This window comes from Arachis ipaensis, chromosome B06 (genome assembly GCF_000816755.2).
Source record: "Arachis ipaensis cultivar K30076 chromosome B06, Araip1.1, whole genome shotgun sequence".
Taxonomy (NCBI): domain Eukaryota; kingdom Viridiplantae; phylum Streptophyta; class Magnoliopsida; order Fabales; family Fabaceae; genus Arachis; species Arachis ipaensis.
The window spans coordinates 31,187,945-31,207,810 of NC_029790.2; the positions used below are offsets into that span (position 1 = coordinate 31,187,945).

The 19,866-nt window shown below is 40.3% G+C and overlaps 1 pseudogene; it reads left to right on the forward strand.

Annotated features, from left to right (window-relative positions):
- The window catches only part of LOC107646828, a 32,923-nt pseudogene that overhangs the window by 8,489 nt on the left and 4,568 nt on the right, over nucleotides 1–19,866 (forward strand).

Consider the following 19,866-nt stretch of genomic DNA (forward strand, 5'->3'; position numbering starts at 1 on the left):
ATATCCGCAAATGTGAATTTACAATAAGGGCTGGGGAGGACAGCAGATGGCTTCGGGAGTCTTATTGCTTCAAATGCCCGAATCACTTGGTCTTTGATTTTGTTCAGTTTGTGCAACAGAATATTTGGACCATATTCAAGCTTGAAAGCATTAATCTCTTGCTACATTTTAATTGAAAGGAATTAGTTATATAAGAAATGAATCCAACTGAAATAAGAAATGAAAGAATTTTATTAATTTAGAAACTATGAACTACCTAAAAGTTTTAATATTTTGGATTTCACTAAATAAATATAGTAGTTATTTTAAATGTTATAATCTTTCAGATCTCACTAAATAAATATAGTAGTTATTTTAAAAAAACTGTATTAAAATATTAAGATACAAATCAGTTTTTTAATTATTGAGTTCTACCATATAAATTAAACAATAATACAAATTTTAATTTTAAAAGATTTAAATTTTAAAATAACTACTATAGATTTAAACTATTAAATTCTTAAATATATAATAAACAATAATTTGATAAACTCATTCAAATAAAAAAATTTCACTATAAAAAATTACAATTTGAAAATATAAAATTTTAAAATACAAATTACAAAATAACTTTATAATAATTTAATTATTTTTATTATTTTATATAAAGAGAATATTTTTTTTTAAGGTCTAAAAAATAATATTAAAATTAGTACTATTAAAAAATATTTCAAATTTAATATTATGAAGAAATAATAAAAGAAATTTATATAAGGACTAATTTGATTAATTTTTAAAATTTTAGGATGAAAATGACTTACGTCTAGACTTTCAGGGACTATTTTGATTATAAATAACTTTTTTACATGTCAAGTGACACGTGACGTACTAGGTGTCACTGACCTGACACATCAACCAATCATCTTGTGACACGTGTCATTAACCTACCATGTTATCATGCCACGTGGCACTTAACGTGACATGTCATCATCTAACTAACGGAAGAACTAATTTCACTTACGTTTTATCTTTCAAGAACTAATATGAGTAAAAAAATCTTTTGAGAATTAATTTGAAGAATGAATAATTTTTTAGGAGTTAAGCCTCAAAGTGGTCTCTGAAGTTGCACTCGAGCTTCATAGTAGTCCCTGAACTTAAAAGTTACCCATATTCATCCCTGAAGTTGCACTGTGGGACTCAGACTCGTCCTTCCAGCACATTTCGTCCATCTGGTGCTATCGGAAAGCTGAGTTGGCCTCCTTCGGGATACGTTGGCAAAGAAACGGCTAGCTGACATGGTAGAGTAAAATGTTCTGATTCAATTTGGTCCCTCAATTCAAATTAAAAACCCTAATCCCCAATTTTGAAGAACCATCTCCACAGTGATCACACTCTTCTCTTCTCTTCGGTTCTCTTCTCTTGTCTTCTCCATCTTCAAAGCCAAACGGTTATGGCTAGCGCGAGTAACGCAGCTGGGAGCTCGAACAACCCATGATCATTTTCCCCCCTTTTTTTTTCCGCTTATAATCTTATGTTATTTAGGGAACTACAAACAAGCAACTGCCAATTAGTTTGGTATTACCTGTTATATGTAAATCCATGAGTAGGCTTGCCTATTATACAGTCTTGGGCATTATGTGATTTTGTTCTTATCAGATGTTAGCTAAATATACTGATCATGTATTTCACTTTTGGTGCAGTATTAAATTAATTTTCTTGTTTAGCCACCTTATGAGGAGCTGATTTTGCGAGTTGCTGATTTATTGGATTTTTGTTCTGAGTTTACCAAGCATGGATTTCATTAGACTGCCCATACCCAGGGTGCTTCTTTTGTGTTATGAAGGAAGGGAATCCAAGCAAACGTAGAGCAAATATACTGAAATTCTTTCGGGAACTTCCATCTCAGGATGATGATGGTCAGGTGCTTCCTATTAGTGGCTTGTGGAACACGACAATGACGCATCCAAATGACCCTGAATTCATAGAGCTAGGAATTTTTGAATGCATGGCTACTCTAATATGGAAGGGACTGAAGAATCGGTGCTGGCTTTTTCACGACCAAAATATTTACATTCCTTATTATGCAGCTCATATAATTGGTTCCTACACAATGAATATGGAAGAATTTGCTGAAAGTGCTGTGCATGCTGGGGTCATTCTTGCTCTAGTTGAGCAGAGAGTAGCAATACAAGCTTTAGGACATTTAGCTACATATGCCAGCACTTTTCCCACTGTAGCAAGTCCTGGTGAAATTCTTAAGCTCTCTATTCAGTTAGCAATGAGTTCCTTGGAAATAGTTTATTCGCACTTTTATCAATATGTTGATAGAAGGCTAAGTTATCACCGTGATTTGCTTACACGTGGCATGGGTTGTGTTAAAATAGAGTCCAGGAAGGCTGAGGAATGGGCTAGTCAGTTGCAATGTTGGTAGAGGACCTATTGCCAGTTGCTCCAGTATTATTGAAGCTTTGTGTAATATTGCACAGTCTTCAGATGATTGGTAGTATATGGCAGTTGATTGTCTTCTATGGCTTCTTCAAGATCCCAATACATGTCACAAGGTAAAAATTTTCAGTGTAGCATTAGCAGCTCATTCTGATATGATACTTAATCGCATCAATTGAGCTTGTTTGCATAAATGAGCTTTAAGAAACACAACTGGTGTCTGGAAAAGAATGCATTTGAACATGTGAATGAAAGTATATTCTTATCCCTTAAGCGTAACTTCGTTTAAATTAAAGCAAATAAATAGACAAAAGTAAAAGCCATGATGCTAAAATCTCGAGGCCTTTAATAATCATTATACTGCACTTGACCCATGGTGCACCTTCAGACTAAAATCTATCGCTACCACAATGCTTTTGTCTTATATATGTTCTTTTGTGTGTGAGTGTCAAACTTTTCAATTCCTAAATTTCACTAATTAATTTCATCCTTAAGCGTAAAGGGTTAAGAAGAGTTAAGTAACAATTTTATTATGGATATCAATTCACTTGAATGTCTAAAAGCATTGCTGTAGGGCAATAATCTTTTGAGCTTATGATTATATGTTGGCTGCTTTAGACAAATTACTAGTTACTATCTAAAATTGTTACCAAGGAAGGTGCCTGGTCCTTGTCAAGTTGTCAGGACATGATGAGCGGATAATTTATACGCTTTTTGGCATTATTTTTACATAGTTTTCAGTATAATTTAGTTAGTTTTTAGTATATTTTTTTATTAATTTTTAAATAAAAATCACATTTTTGGACTTTACTATGAGTTTGTGTGTTTTTCTATGATTTCAGGTATTTTCTGGCTGAAATTGAGGGACTTGAGCAAAAATCAGATTCAGAGGTTGAAGGAGGACTGCAGATGCTGTTGGATTCTGACCTCCATGCACTCAAAGTAGATTTTCTGGAGCTACAGAACTTCAAATGGCGCGCTCTCAATTGCGTTGGAAATTAAACATCTAGGGCTTTCCATCAATATATAATAGTCCATACTTTTCCCGAGTTTAGACGATGCAAACTGGCATTGAACGCCAGTTCCATGCTGCATTCTGGAGTCAAACGCCAGAAACAGGTTGCAAAGTGGAGTTAAACGCCAGAAATAGGTTATAAACTGGCGTTCAACTCCAAGAAAGACCTCTACACGTGTAAAGCTCAATGCTCAGCCCAAGCACACACCAAGTGGGCCCCAGAAGTGGATTTCTGCATCATTTACTCATTTCTGTAAACCCTAGTAACTAGTTTAGCATAAATAGGACTTTTTACTATTGTATTTACATCTTTGGATTATCTTTTGATCCTTTGATCATGTTTAGGGGGCTGGCCTCTCGGCCATTCCTGGACCTTGTTCTTATGTATTTTCAATGGTAGAGTTTCTACACACCATAGATTAAAGTGTGGAGCTCTGCTGTTCCTCATGAATTAATACAAAGTACTATCGTTTTTTTTATTCAATTCAAGCTTATTCCGATTCTAAGATATTCATTCGCACCTCAATATGAATGTGATGATCGTGACAGTCATCATCATTTCCAACTTATGAACGCGTGCCTGACAACCACTTCCGTTCTACCTTAGATTGAATGAGTATCTCTGGGATTCCTTAATCAGAATTTTCGTGGTATAAGTTAGAATCCATGGACTGCCATTCTTGAGATCCGGAAAGTTTAAACATTGTCTGTGGTATTCCGAGTAGGATCTGGGAAGGGATGGCTGTGACGAGCTTCAAACTCGCGAGTGCTGGGTGTAGTGACAGACGCAAAAGGATCAATGGATCCTATTCCAGTATGATCGAGAACCGACAGATGATTAGTGTTCATACCCTAGGTCGAGCTACCCGACCTGGGATGATTGGCGACAAAGCGACCAACCTCTTCAGGTCAGGCTACCCGACCTCTTCTCAAAGAGGTCGGCCAAATCAACAAAAGAGCCCAGTAAAGGGCCCAAATAGAGGAACGCGACCCAAATCCAAAGGCAATCCAAGCCTATAGAGATAAAGGTGGTTCCCTTGAAGATAAGCTGACTTCACCCAAAATAAAGATAAGATAAGATAAGATAACTAACTTATCTTATCAGAAAGGTCAGCACCATCTACTATAAATACACTGGAGCACCCAGGTATAACTCATACTCTGATTCTACATAAAACCTGTTTAATACCCATGCTAACTTAAGCAACAGAGTCTGTTGCAGGTATCCCCACCTTCCGGTGGCCAAGGATCAGCAGTGCTGTAAGTCCAACAAGTCGGATACAACAGCTCCGGCCGTCATCAGTCGGCCGGACACGCTATCTCCGACCAGTACAGAAAATCTCGTCCGAGATCGACCTCCAGTTTCAGGTAACCCTCGGAACATTGGCACCGTTGCCGGGGATCCTGGAAGTCATCCCAACACCATGGTGGATGGCCATGACAACGACCACGATTCAGATCTAGAAAACAGAACGCCGCACAAGAACGCGGACACTACATTGAAGGATGCTCTGGAATCCAACGGGGATAAAAACTCATCAAATCCCGGGGTAATAGAAGCACTTCAAGATCGCTTAAAGCAACTTGAAAAAGAAACCCAACAACAATGAGAGGTTGGAAAGGATCTACAAAGAGAGGTACGGCGGCGTCGAGAATTGGAAGATAAACTACTGCAACTAGAAGCCGATCTCAAATCAAAAGCTCCTCGGACCGCTCCTGAGGAAAATTCACGCAAAGAACAAGATCCATTCACCAGGGAAATCATGAAAACTAAAATTCCAAAAGACTTCAAACTCCCGGATATGATTTTGTATGATGGCACCACAGATCCCAACCATCATCTCAGCAATTTTAGAAGCAGAATGTACCTCACCGACACCTCAAATGCCGTTCGCTGTAAAGCCTTTCCAACAACTCTCACGAAGATAGCAATCAGATGGTTCGACAACCTACCTCCCAAGTCCATCTCAAACTTTGACGACCTGGCCAAAAAGTTCCTGGCTAGATTTTCCATCCAGAAAGATAAGGCCAAGCACGCTCCCAGTTTACTAGGGATCAAGCAAGGAGATTGGGAGAGCCTCCGCAACTACATGGAAAGATTCAACAAAACATGCATGGACATACAAAGCTTACCAACAGAGGCCGCCATCATGGTACTCATCAACGGCCTACGAGAGGGACCTTTTAGCCAATCTATATCAAAGAAGTACCCTACCTCCTTAGACGAAGTCCAAGAGCGAGCAGAAAAATATATCAACATGGAAGAAAATGCTCGGTTGGGAGAAACCTCGAAATCTGGGACCCCCTACCGAGATAAAGACAAGGAATCCAAAAGGAAAGAAGATCGACAAGGGGAGAAAATAAAAAAATACCATAATTACACTCCTCTCAGGGCATCCCTGGTCGACGTATATAAAGAAGTCTGCCATACGTAGAAAATCCCCCAAGCACAGCCACTCAAAGGCAAAAGGGGAGGAGGAAACCGGAAGGAATACTGTGAATACCATCGAGTCCGAGGGCACTCCACCAACGAGTGCTTCGACTTAAAAAATATCATAGAAAAATTGGTGAGAGAAGAAAAATTAGATCGATTTCTGGCTACCCGAGATGATGACCAAAGAAAGAGACGAAGGGACGAAGATGCCGGACGAACTGAACGATCACCTCAGACACCAGAGAGACACGTCCACATGATACACGATGGATTCGCAGGAGGTGGGATCTCCAAATCATCTCACAAAAGATATCTCAAAGAAGTATATCATGTCGAGGGAAAGGAGGAAGCACCCGACATCCCTACGATAACATTCACTAAAGAGGACGCATCTGGCATCATCCCGGGACACGACGATCCCATGGTCATCACTATCATATTGGCGAACGCTAATCTACATCGCACATTAATAGACCAAGGGAGCTCCGCCGACATCTTATTCAAAACTGCCTTCGACAAGCTCGGCTTGGGGGAAAGGGAGCTTAAGGCATACCCGAACAGCTTGTTCGGACTGGGAGATACCCCAGTACAACCACTAGGATACGTATCACTACACACAACCTTCAGAAAAGGGAACCAATCCAAGACGCTCAAGATAGACTACATTGTGGTCGACGTGAGTTCAGCCTACAATGCCCTAATAGGTCGGACCACATTAAATCAACTTGGCGCAATAGTCTCGACCCCACATCTATGCATGAAATTCCCAACTGCAGAAGGGATAGCTACAATAAAAGCGGATCAAAAGATGGCGCGCCGCTGTTATAATGAAAGTCTAAACCTCAGAGGCAGAGGAGAAGAGTTTTATACAATTGAGCTTGGTGGAGTTCAGTGACGAAAAGAACTCTGTCCGCAGCCAGAAGGCGAGATAGAGAAGGTTCAGATCGGAGACACCTCGGACAAAATAACTAATATCGGGACGATCCTAAGAGGAGACTTAAAAGAATTACTGATACAATTCTTACGTGATAATGTCGATCTCTTCACATGGAAAGCCGCAGACATGCCAGGCATAGACCCCAAGCTAATGTGCCACAAGTTGGCGGTCTATCCAGGATCTCGGCCGGTGCAGCAGAGACGAAGAAAACTTGGGTCAGACCGATCCCAAGCTGTGGAAGAGTAGGTACAGGCACTACTGGAGGCAGGATTCATAAGAGAAGTCAAGTACCCACTATGGCTAGCCAACGTCGTCTTGGTGAAAAAATCAAATGGGAAGTGGTGATTGTGTACCGATTACACCGATCTCAACAAAGCCTGCCCAAAAGATCCTTACCCACTCCCAAGTATCGACGCTCTGGTAGATGCTTCCTCCGGGTATAGATACCTCTCGTTTATGGACGCATACTCGGGATACAACCAAATCCCCATGTATCCACCAGATCAAGAAAAGACCTCGTTTTTAATGCCGAAAGCAAATTACTGCTACATCGTGATGCCCTTCGGTCTCAAGAACGCGGGAGCTACTTATCAAAAGCTGATGAATAAAGTCTTCTCAGACCACATTGGAAAAATCATGAAAGTCTATGTGGACGACATGTTGATAAAAACACAAAGCGAAGATACATTATTGTCCGACCTGGCTCAAGTATTCAACACTATAAGGAAGCACGACATGCGACTCAATCCTACAAAATGCACCTTTGCGGTGGAAGCAGGCAGATTCCTAGGTTTCATGCTCACACAAAGAGGAATTGAAGCAAACCCGGATAAATGCCAAGCTATACTCAACATGAAGAGCCCCACCTGTGTCAAAGAAGTGCAGCAACTCAACGGGAGATTGGCCGCCCTATCCAGATTTTTAGCAGGGGCAACGATAAGATCTCTCCCCTTCTATGCTACTTTAAGGAAGGGAAAGCAGTTCGAATGGACGACAGAAGGTGAACAAGCCTTCCAAGACTTCAAGGAGTTCTTAGGACGGCCGCCTATCTTATCTCGACCACGAGAAGGAGAACCGGTCATATTATATCTCGCAGTAGGAAGCCAGGCAATAGCCTCTGCACTAGTCAGAGAAGACAAAAGTGGGCAACAACCCGTCTACTTCATTAGTAAAGCGCTACACGGATCCGAGTTGAACTACCAGAAAATAGAAAAATTTGCCTACACCCTCATTCTAACGTCTCGACGACTTCGCCCGTACTTCCAGGCTCACACCATTAGGGTTCGAACCAACTAGCCCATAAAAGGAATATTGCAAAAAACAGATCTGGCAGGCAGAATTTTACAATGGACAGTCGAGCTATCCGAGTTCGACCTCCAATATGAAGCTCGGACGGCCATCAAATCACAATATCTGGCCGACTTCATCGCAGAATTCACAGATGCCCTGAAAATTCCCACATAATGGAATCTCTATATGGACGGTTTTTCAAATAAGACTGGAAACGGCACAAGTGTGATAATAGAAAGCAACCAAGGAACCCAAGTTGAGCTATTCCTCAAGTTCGGGTTCCCGGCTTCAAACAACCAGGCAGAATATGAAGCGTTATTAGCTAGTTTGAAGCTGGCTAAAGAGGTTGGAGCTTAAAAACTCAACATCTACAGTGATTCACAAGTAGTCACCTCACAGATAACGGGGAGCTACCAAGCCAAAGATCCCACCATGAAAAAGTATTTGGATAAAACCAAAGAACAGCTCGGACTCCTCGGGGAATATAAGATCTGCCACATACCCCGCGAACAAAATGCCCGAGCTGACGCACTCTCGAAACTAGCCAGCACCAAACCAGGGGGCAACAATAGAAGCCTCATCCAAGAAATGCTACAGAACTTCTACTGGCCAACCTTACAGAAAGAAGCTATAGAATTTGTAAAGACATGTCCACCATGTCAGAAACATGCCAACTTCCACATCGCCCCGCCAGAAGAGCTCATCAGTGTAACCTCGCCTTGGCCATTTGCAAAATGGGGACTTGATCTTCTCGGACCCTTTCCCCAGGGATCAGGACAAGTAAAATTCCTCATAGTCGGAGTAGACTATTTTACAAAATGGATTGAGGCAGAGCCCCTAGTCAATGCCACCACTCAAAGAAGCCGGAAATTCCTATACAGGAACATTGTCACAAGGTTTGGGGTTCCATACTCCATCACTACAGACAATGGCACTCAATTCACAGACGCAGGCTTCAGGAGACTAGTAGCCGACTTGAATATAAAGCACCAGTTCACCTCCGTCGAACACCCTCAAGCCAATGGACAGGCAGAAGCTGCCAACAAAGTCATATTGGCTGGGTTGAAATGGAGACTACAAGATGCAAAAAGGGAGCTTGGGCCGAAGAACTTCCACAAGTCCTATGGGCATATCGAACAACGCCACACTCCACCACAAACGAATCACCCTTTCGACTAGCATATGGAGTGGAGGCAATGATCCCAGTAGAGATCGAGGAAGGGTCATCCAGAGTAGTCCACTACAATGAGGAAGCAAACTCCCAACTTCAGAGGGAAGAGCTTGACCTACTACCTGAAATCCAAGAAAGAGCTCGGATCAGGGAAGAAGCACTAAAGCGTCGAATGGCTTCCAGATATAATCAAAGGGTAGTGCCGAGAGGTTTCGCAGAGAAAAATCTCATCCTAATCCGAAATGATATTGGAACAACTCGACCAGGAGAAGGAAAGTTGGCAGCAAACTAGAAAGGACTCTACCGAGTTGTAAAAGTACTTGGGAAGGGCTACTACAGACTGTGCGAACTCGATAGACGAGAGCTTCCCAGATCATGGCACACCTGCAACCTAAGAAGGTACTACAGCTAGAAAAAGTAAAAAATCTCACTATTGGATGCACTCTTTTTCCTGAAAAGGTTTTTTAATGAGGCACCAAGTTGAGACTCAAACACTATTCAACATAAAGGGATGAGAAATTCCCACATGTATATATTTGCACTTTCCTTTGAATAAAATATATATTAGATATTCGACAAGTTTTCAAGATGCATTAATCTGAAGCATTCATCGTCCGATTATAAAGCAACAGATCGGCAGAAAGTGAATAACAATTTCACTGCACGATCACGATAAAGATAATCGTCCGATAAAGGTGAAAACGCGATTCACCCAAAAGACGATCTAAAGATAGCAACCACTTTCTACAAATCGGCAAAGATGAACACAGAATAATGTAAGAAGTTATCGAAAGTGATCCGAAAAAGAACCTGACGAGGTCTTATGGATTGCTAAATAATAACTTAAAGACTGGCCGACGTTAAGAAGTCAGACCAAGTCAACCCAAGTTATAAGTAAACCCTGGAAAGAGGTCTGGCCAACCCTATTAAAGAGGATTACTTTAACTTAGAAAGGCCCGACATGACAAAGTCAGCCCAAAATGAAAAGTTATAAAAGTAGTCCCTGAAAGAGACCAGACAAAGGTCCAAAAAAGAGGACTACAAAAATAACTTAGAAAGAGGACGACGCAAGGAAGTCGACCTCCTACAAACAAGTTATAAAAGTAATCCTTGAAAGATACCTGACAAAGGTCCAAGAAAGAGGATTACAAAAATAACTTAGAAGAGATCGACCTAACGAAGTCGGTCTCCTACAAAAACAAAAGTTATAGAAGTAATCCCTGAAAGAGACCTGACAAAGGTCCAAGAAAGAGGATGACAAAAATAACTTAGAAGAGATCGACCTAACGAAGTCGGTCTCCTACAAAAACAAAAGTTATAGAAGTAATCCCTGAAAGAGACCTGACAAAGGTCCAAGAAAGAGGATTACAAAAATAACTTAGAAGAGATCGACCTAACGAAGTCAGTCTCCTACAAAAACAAAAGTTATAGAAGTAATCCTTGAAAGAGACCTGACAAAGGTCCAAAAAAGAGGATTACAAAAATAGCTTAGAAAGAACCGACATGATGAAGTCGGCCCAACCAAGCTACAAAGTTATAAAAAGTAATCCATAAAAGAGACCCACCAAGGTCCAACTAAAGAATGGATTACTAAAGATAACTGAGAAAAATCGACACGATGACGTCGGCCAATTACAAAATAATTTGGAATAAGACGACGTAAAGAAGTCGGTTATGGACTAAGGATCCACAGCTCAAAGAGACTGAGCAGCAAGGAGTTAAGACAGATGCAAACAAGCGTGACACAAAATAAACAAACTTCAGGGTCAAACCCAAAAACTTAGGAGCTACTTGCCGTGTTTTGTTTTAATGGGTTGCTAAAAGCAACCAAAAAGAGTGTCATCAAAAGATACCAACCACAAAATAAAGAGTTAAAAGCCCACAAGCCGGGCCAACTACACAGATATCTAAAAACTAAAGATCAGAAGACCTTTTAATAGCATCAGTCCGAGGAGAAGGAGGGCGAGCCTGGAGAGGAATAGCATCCACAGTACCATCGTCCCGGTTTAAGATCTGGCAGTCAGGATCAGAAGCAGGAAGGCCGACCTCAGCAGGAGGAACAGTAGGAGTTGACACCTTGGCAGAAGGAACAGGCAGAGGTTCAACATCATCATCATCCTCATCATCAGGGACAACCTTACCATCCCTGACGACATTCTCCAGGCTGAAGAGAGTGAGGTCAGCCTCGGGAGCAATAATCCGAACCTGCTCCTTCAGGTTCTCGTAAGCAGCAATCACACTGCCAACGAGATGACCTTGGAGCTCAGAGTAATCAGCTCGGGCATTCTCCAACTCCTCCCTTAGGCGCACCACCTCCCGATATGATGTCACATAACTGTCCTTATGTCTCATAGCCGTATCCTCGGCCAGCCTCACCGAAGCCGCCAGAGAGAGGGAACTCGCCTTCTCATTCTCCAGATCCTTCTCCAACTTGGCTACCTTTACCTCAAGCTCCTCCTTCAGGCCCTTCATCCGGTCGAACTCCTGTTTAGCCTCCTCCATAAATTCCTTAGTGGCATGGAGAGGAAGATTCTGAGCAGTTCGGTATAAGGCAGCCCCCATGTATGCCATTTTAACACTGTTTCGGGTCATAAAATCCAGATGGCAAAGGATTGACACATCATCCATAGGGAGGGTACCGTAGGGACCGATCTGCTGATCTACAAATTCGATTGCATTAAAATCAGGGGCGTCAAGGTTGAAGACCTCAGTTGTTTTTGTTTCTTATTGGGAGGAGCACCAGAAGTAGCAGCTGAAGACCGTGGAGGCTCGGCCAGACGAACCCGAGGAGTCGGGATCACTTTCCTCGGCCCAGGAGAACTTGGCACGGGCGGCTTCACTTGCACTTGGGAAGATCCCTCCCCGGCTGCCTTGGCCGAGATGTTTTGAGCAGTAGCAGCCTTCTTCGCCTTCTTGTAGGCCTTCATGGAATCATTATTTTTTGACATCTTTAAAAATACAAAATTAACCACAAAAGACAAGTTACAACATAGGAGAAGAAAAGCTCAGAAGCAAATATAAAAACAAAGCAGTTCGAACCAAAGATGGATCACTCAAAAATCTCTTCGTATCCAGATGGGATGGTTTCCCCCACAAATCTTCAAGAACAATTACAAAGGCCCGCTCAACCTCATTAAGCATCTCCCATGTATAACGTGGCACTCTCACATTCTTTTGCCACTCTAGAGGAAAAGCAGGCTCGTCATTTTCATCAAGAAAAAAGGGGCGGACCCCTCAACAGCACGGACTCGGAAGAAATAGTTCTTAAAATCTTTAAATGACTCATCATACATGGCAAAAACTTTATGTCCCTAGGCCGATCTGAAAGAAACCCAGGAAGCTTTCTTTTTCGAGGAACCTCCGGTTTTGGCCGAGACAAAAAGATAAAGGAAAAGAGTTTCAGAAGGTGTTATGCCTAACTCTTGGCAAAGCAGTTGAAATATTTTGATAAAACCCCAGGAATTCGGATGAAGCTGGGATGGAGCAATGTTACATGACCACAATAGGTCGGTTTCAAAAGCGGTAAAAGGAAAAGTAAAGTCTAACTGATTGAAGAAGTATTCGTAAGCATAGAAGAAGGGACGCTCCCCCTCGACGAAAGTAGAAAAGCAAGCCCTCTCATCAGAATAAGGAGCTACAAGTTCATAATCCTTCTCCCGGGCATTGCTACTACAAATCCTATGATGCCTCCTCAGTTCTACACAAAATTCAGCATCCACGATAGAGACACACATTAGGACAAGGGAGTCCAGCCAATCAGACATCCCCTCGGGAACTTTGGAAGACACCTCTACAAGGTTATTGCGAGAAGACATGATGCCGACTAATCCTACAAATAAGAAAAGAAGATTGGATTACTAAAAAAATATCTCGGACGAGGGGCAAAACAACTCGACAAAAATGACACAGGCAAACACATAGGAAAGGAAAACCCCAAGACTCAAACCAAAGTCCTGGGGCATCCTTTGGAGGCAGAAACAAGGCAAGGTTTTAGGAAATCCCTACAGCTTACATCCCAGCATTCATCAAAAGAAGGTCTCAAATAACGCAAAAGAAGCAAAAATCACCAAAGTCACTATCTTTCTACAGTTTTACCAACAAAAAGGGCATAACAAACACCAAAAAGCCGAAAGCAGGAAAATCGTCAAAGATACAACCTTTTTTCAGAATCAAGCAAAAACCATCATCAAAGGCGCAAGCAGAAACAACAACAACATGCAAAAGCCCTAAAAAAGATTCAAGCAACAAGAAAAGCAAAAAGATTCGCACAAAAAACGAAGAAATTCCAGAGCACGCAATAATCAGGCACGGTAAAAGCAGAAAGATCCAAACTTTCTCTGAGCAAAAATCAAACTTTCTAAAACCAGACATATAAAGAAACAGAGGAAGAAAAATCGAACCTGGAGAATAGAAGAAAACCTCGAAAAGAAGCTGAAGAGCAGAAGCAACAAAGCCACCCCTCAAAGTGGAAGCTGCGAAGATGGAAGGAGAAATCTGGAAATCACCCCTCTTCTACAGAAAGCAGTAGCAGAACAGACGTTGCAGAAAGGAACTACGAACTCCAGGCAAGAAACAGAAAATGAGAGAGTAAAGGGAGAAGTTACGAAGAAAGAGCGAAGAAGAGAAACCGTTTTTGATTGAGAAATTCAAAATAAAAAGCCAAGAGAAAACGGGGCAATTAATACTAATTAATGAAGGTATTAAACCCTCTCACGTTCCCAAGAATAAAGCGCTGATATAAAAGCGCGCGCTTTTAGAGGAAAACGTTCTACATTCAAAAGATTCTACAAAAGGAAGAAATCAACAAAATACTTGAGTTTGGCTTCGTCAGAGAAGGACCGAAGTCAAAGACTCGACCTTAACAAAAAGACCGAACTCAAACAGGGGCACTGTTCATACCCTGGGTCGAGCTACCCGACTTGGGATGATTGGCGACAAAGCGACCAACCTCTTCAGGTCAGGCTACCCGACCTCTTCTTAAAGAGGTCGGCCAAATCAACAAAAGAGCCCAGTAAAGGGCCCAAATAGAGGAACGCGAGCCAAATCCAAAGGCAATCCAAGCCTATAGAGATAAAGGCGGTTCCCTTGAAGATAAGCTGACTTCACCCAAAATAAAGATAAGATAAGATAAGATAACTAACTTATCTTATCAGAAAGGTCAGCACCATCTACTATAAATACACTGGAGCACCCAGGTATAACTCATACTCTGATTCTACATAAAACCTGTTTAATACCCATGCTAACTTAAGCATCAGAGTCTCTTGCAGGTACCCCCCACCTTCCGGTGGCCAAGGATCAGCAGTGCTGTAAGTCCAACAAGTCGGATACAACAGCTCTGGCCGCCATCAGTCAGCCGGACACGCTATCTCCGACCAGTACAGAAAATCTCGTCCGAGATCGACCTCCAGTTTCAGGTAACCCTCGGAATAATTAGCCATGCAGTGACAACGCATTGGACCATTTTCACTGAGAGGACAGGATGTAGCCATTGACAACGGTGATGCCTAACATACAGCTTGCCATAGAAAGGAGTATGAATGATTGGATGAAGATAATAGGAAAGCAGAGGTTCAGGGGGAACAAGCATCTTCATACGCTTATCTGAAATTCTCACCAATGAATTACATAAGTATCTCTATCTTTAAATTTACGTTTTATTTATCTTTTAATTATTAAATCTCCATGATCAATTGAATCCGCCTGACTGAGATTTATAAGGTGACCATAGCTTGCTTCAAGCCGACAATCTCCGTGGGATCGACCGTTACTCACGTAAGGTTTATTACTTGGACGACCCAGTGCACTTGCTGGTTAGTTGTGCGAAGTTGTGACAAAGAACTAAGATTATGAACGTGCGTATTGAGTTTTTAGCGCCGTTACCAAGGAATGGAACCGTCACGATTTTTGCGCACCAAGTTTTTGGCGCCGTTGCCGGGGATTGTTTGAGTTTGGACAACTGACGGTTCATCTTGTTGCTCAGATTAGGTAAATTTATTTTAATTTTAACCTTTTTGTTTTTATTATTCTTATTTTCGAAAAAAAATAAAATAAATAAATAAATAAATAAATATTTTCAAAAAAAATATATTCTTATTCGGAATTTTTAAGAATGAATTCTAGTGTTTCATGAAGCATGTTGAAGCCTGGCTGGCTGTAAAGCTATGTCTAAATTCTTTTGGACTGAGGCTTCCTCCTCACATGCTTGAATTATGTATGCAGAAGCTTGGCTGGCTATTGGCCATGTCTAGTGTTTTGGACCGGAGCTTTCACTGAAAGCTTGGCTGGCTAGTAAGCCATGTCTAATTTCTGGACTGGAGCTTTAGACTAACACTGCAAGATTCCTGAAATTCCTATTAAAAATTTTGAAATCCTTATTTTGCTTTTTCCAAATAATTTTCGAAAAATCCAAAATTTTTTTTAAAAATCATAAAATAAAAAATATTTTTATATTTCTTGTTTGAGTCTAGAGTCAATTTTTAAGTTTGGTGTCAATTTCATCTTTTTAATTTTCTAAAAAAATTATTTTTGAAAATTTCATGCATTGCATTCTTCATGATTTTCAAGTCGTTCTTGGCTAGTCTTCTTGTTTGATCTTCATATTTTCTTGTTTTGTGTCTTTCCTTGTTTTTCATATGCATTCTTGAATTATTAATGTCTACAGAATAAAAATTTTTAAGTTTGGTGTCTTGCATGTTTTCTTGTCTTGAAAATTTTTCAAAAATAAGTTCTTGGTGTTCATCTTGACATTCAAAGTATTCTTGGTGTTCATCATGACATTCATAGTGTTCTTGCATGCATCACATGTTTTGATCCAAAATTTTCATGCATTGAGTCTTTTTTATGTTTTTCTCTCTCATCATTAAAATTCAAAAAAAATAAAAAAAATATCTTTCCCTTTTTCACTCATAAATTTTCGAAAATTTGACTTGACTTTTTCAAAAATTTTCAAAATCTAGTTGTTTCTTATGAGTCAAATCAAAATTTCAATTTAAAAATTCTATCTTTTTCAAATCTTTTTCAAAAATAAAATCTTTTTCATTTTTCTCTCATAATTTTCGAAAATTTCAAATTGATTTTCAAAAATCTTTTTCTTATTTTCATTTCATATTTTCGAAATTAATGCTAACAATTAATGTGATTAATTCAAAAATTTTAAGTTTGTTACTTGCCTAGTAAGAAAGGTTCAATCTTTAAACTCTAGAATCATATCTTTTTAGTTTCTTGTTAGTCAAGTAATCAACTTTAATTTTCAAAATCAAATCTTTTTAAATTTCTTTTTCAAAATAAATTTCAATCACATCTTTTTCAAAATCAATTTCAAAATCTTATCTAACTTCTTATCTTTTCAAATTTGATTTTCAAATCTTTTTCAATTAACCACTTGACTTTTTAATTGATTCTTATCTTTTTCAAAACTACCTAACTAATTCTCTCTCTAATTTTCGAAAATCCCTTCCCTCTTTTTCAAAAATTCCTTTTTAATTAATTAATTGTTTTAAAAATTTAATTTAATTTAATTTCAATTTTAATTTTCAAATTTTAAATATTTTTATTCCAATTTAATTAATTTTCGAAATTCCCTCTCTCTCATCTCCTTCTATTTATTTATTCATCTACTAACACTTTTCTTCCACCCAAAATTCGAACACCATCTTCCTCTCTTTGTTCGAGTTTTTCTCTTCTCCTTCTTACATTCTTCTCTTCTTATACTCACATAAAGGAATCTCTATACTGTGACATAGAGGATTCCATATTTTCTTTTGTGTTCTCTTCTTTTTCATATGAGCAGGAACAAGGATAAGAACATTCTTGTTGAAGCTGATCCTGAACCTGAAAGGACTCTGAAGAGGAAGCTAAGGGAAGCCAAAGCACAACTCTCTGGAGAAAATCTGACAGAAATTTTCGAAAAAGAAGAAAACATGGCCGAAAATAATAACAATGCAAGGAAGATGCTTGGTGACTTTACTGCACCAAATTCCAATTTACATGGAAGAAGCATCTCATTTCCTGCCATTAGAGCAAACAACTTTGAGCTTAAACCTCAATTAGTTTCTCTGATGCAACAGAACTGGAAGTTTCATGGACTTCCATCTGAAGATCCTTTTCAGTTCTTAACTGAATTCTTGCAGATCTGTGATACTGTTAAGACCAATGGGGTTGATCCCGAGGTCTACAGGCTTATGCTTTTCCCATTTGCTGTAAGAGACAGAGCTAGAGTATGGTTGGACTCTCAACCTAAAGATAGCCTGAACTCTTGGGATAAGCTGGTCACGGCTTTCTTAGCCAAGTTCTTTCCTCCTCAAGAGCTTAGCAAGCTTAGAGTGGATGTTCAAACCTTCAAACAGAAAGAAGGTGAATCCCTCTATGAAGCTTGGGAGAGATACAAGGAACTGACCAAAAAGTGTCCTTCTGACATGCTTTCAGAATGGACCATCCTGGATATATTCTATGATGGTCTATCTGAGCTATCAAAAATGTCACTGGACCATTCTGCAGGTGGATCCATTCACCTTAAGAAAACGCCCGCAGAAGCTCAAGAACTCATTGACATGGTTGTAAATAACCAGTTCATGTACACTTCTGAAAGGAATCCTGTGAATAATGGGATGCCTATGAGGAAGGGAGTTCTTGAAATTGATACTCTAAATGCCATATTGGCTCAGAATAAAATATTGACTCAGCAAGTCAATATGATCTCTCAGAGTCTGAATGGATTGAAGGAATCATCCAACAGTACTAAAGAGGCATCTTCTGAAGAAGAAGCTTATGATCCTGAGAACCCTGCAATAGCAGAGGTGAATTACATGGGGGAACCCTATGGAAACACCTATAATCCCTCATGGAGAAATCACCCAAATTTCTCATGGAAGGATCAACAAAAGCCTCAACAAGTCTTTAACAATGGTGGAAGAAACAGGTTCAGCAATAGCAAGCCTTTTCCATCATCCACTCAGCAACAGACAGAGAATTCTGAGCAGAATCCATCTAGCTTAGCAAATATAGTCTCTAATCTATCTAAGGCCACTTTAAGTTTCATGAATGAAACAAGGTCCTCCATTAGAAATTTGGAGGCACAAGTGGGCTAGCTGAGTAAAAGAGTCACTGAAACTCCTCCTAGTACTCTCCCAAGCAATACAGAAGAGAATCCAAAAAGAGAGTGCAAGGCCATTGATTTAACCATCATGGCCGAACCTACAAGGGAGGGAGAGGACGTGAATCCTAGTGAGGAAGACCTCCTGGGACGTCCAGTGATCAACAAGGAGTTTCTCTTTGAGGAACCAAAGAAATCTGAGGCTCATCTAGAGACCATAGAGATTCCATTAAACCTCCTTATCCCCTTCATGAGCTCTGATGAGTATTCTTCTTCTGAAGAGAATGAGGATGTTACTGAAGAGCAAGTTGCCAAGTACCTTGGTGCAATCATGAAGCTGAATGCCAAATTATTTAGTAATGAGACTTGGGAAGATGAACCTTCCTTGCTCATCAATGAACTGAGTGATCTGGATCAACTGACATTGCCTCAAAAGAAATAGGATCCTGGAAAGTTCTTAATACCTTGTACCATAGGCACCGTGACCTTTGAGAAGGCTCTATGTGACCTTGGGTCAGGGATAAACCTCATGCCACTCTCTATAATGGAGAAACTGGGAATCTTTGAGGTGCAAGCTGCCAGAATCTCATTAGAGATGACAGACAACTTAAGAAAATAGGCTTATGGACAAGTAGAGGACGTGCTAGTAAAGGTTGAAGGCCTTTACATCCCTGCTAATTTCATAATCTTAGATACTGGGAAGGATGAGGATGAATCTATCATCCTTGGAAGATCCTTCCTAGCCACAGCAAGAGCTGTGATTGATGTGGACAGAGGAGAATTGATCCTTCAACTGAATGAGGATAACCTTGTGTTTAAAACTCAAGGATCTCCTTCTGTAACCATAGAGAGGAAGCATGAAAAGCTTCTCTCACTGCAGAGTCAACCAAAGCCCCCCACAGTTAAACTCTAAGTTTGGTGTTGGGAGGTTCCAACAATGCTCTGAACATCTGTGAGGCTCCATGAGAGCTCACTGTCAAGCTATTGACATTAAAGAAGCGCTTGTTGGGAGGCAACCCAATGTTATCTAATTATATTTATTTATTTTCTATTGTTATTTTATGTTTTCTTTAGGTTGATGATCATGTGAAGTCACAAAAACTGCTGAAAAATCAAAAGCATAATGAAAAATAGAATGAAAAATAGCACACCCTAGAGGAGAGCAGTCTGGCTTTTAAACGCCAGAAACAAGCATCTGTCTGGCGTTTAACACCAGAAACAGGCACCAAGCTGGCGTTTAATGCCAGAAGCAAGCATCTACCTGGTGTTAAACGCCAGAAACAAGCTACATTTGGGCGTTTAACGCCAGAAACAGGCAGCAGTCTGGCGTTAAATGCCAAGATTGCACAGCAAGGGCGTTTTACACGCCTAATTGGAGCAGGGATGTTAAGTCCTTGACCCCACTTGATCTGTGGACCCCACAGGATCCCCACCTAACCTTATTCTCTCCTCTTCATACCTTTTCATAAATCTCTTCCCCAAATACCCTTCACCAATCACT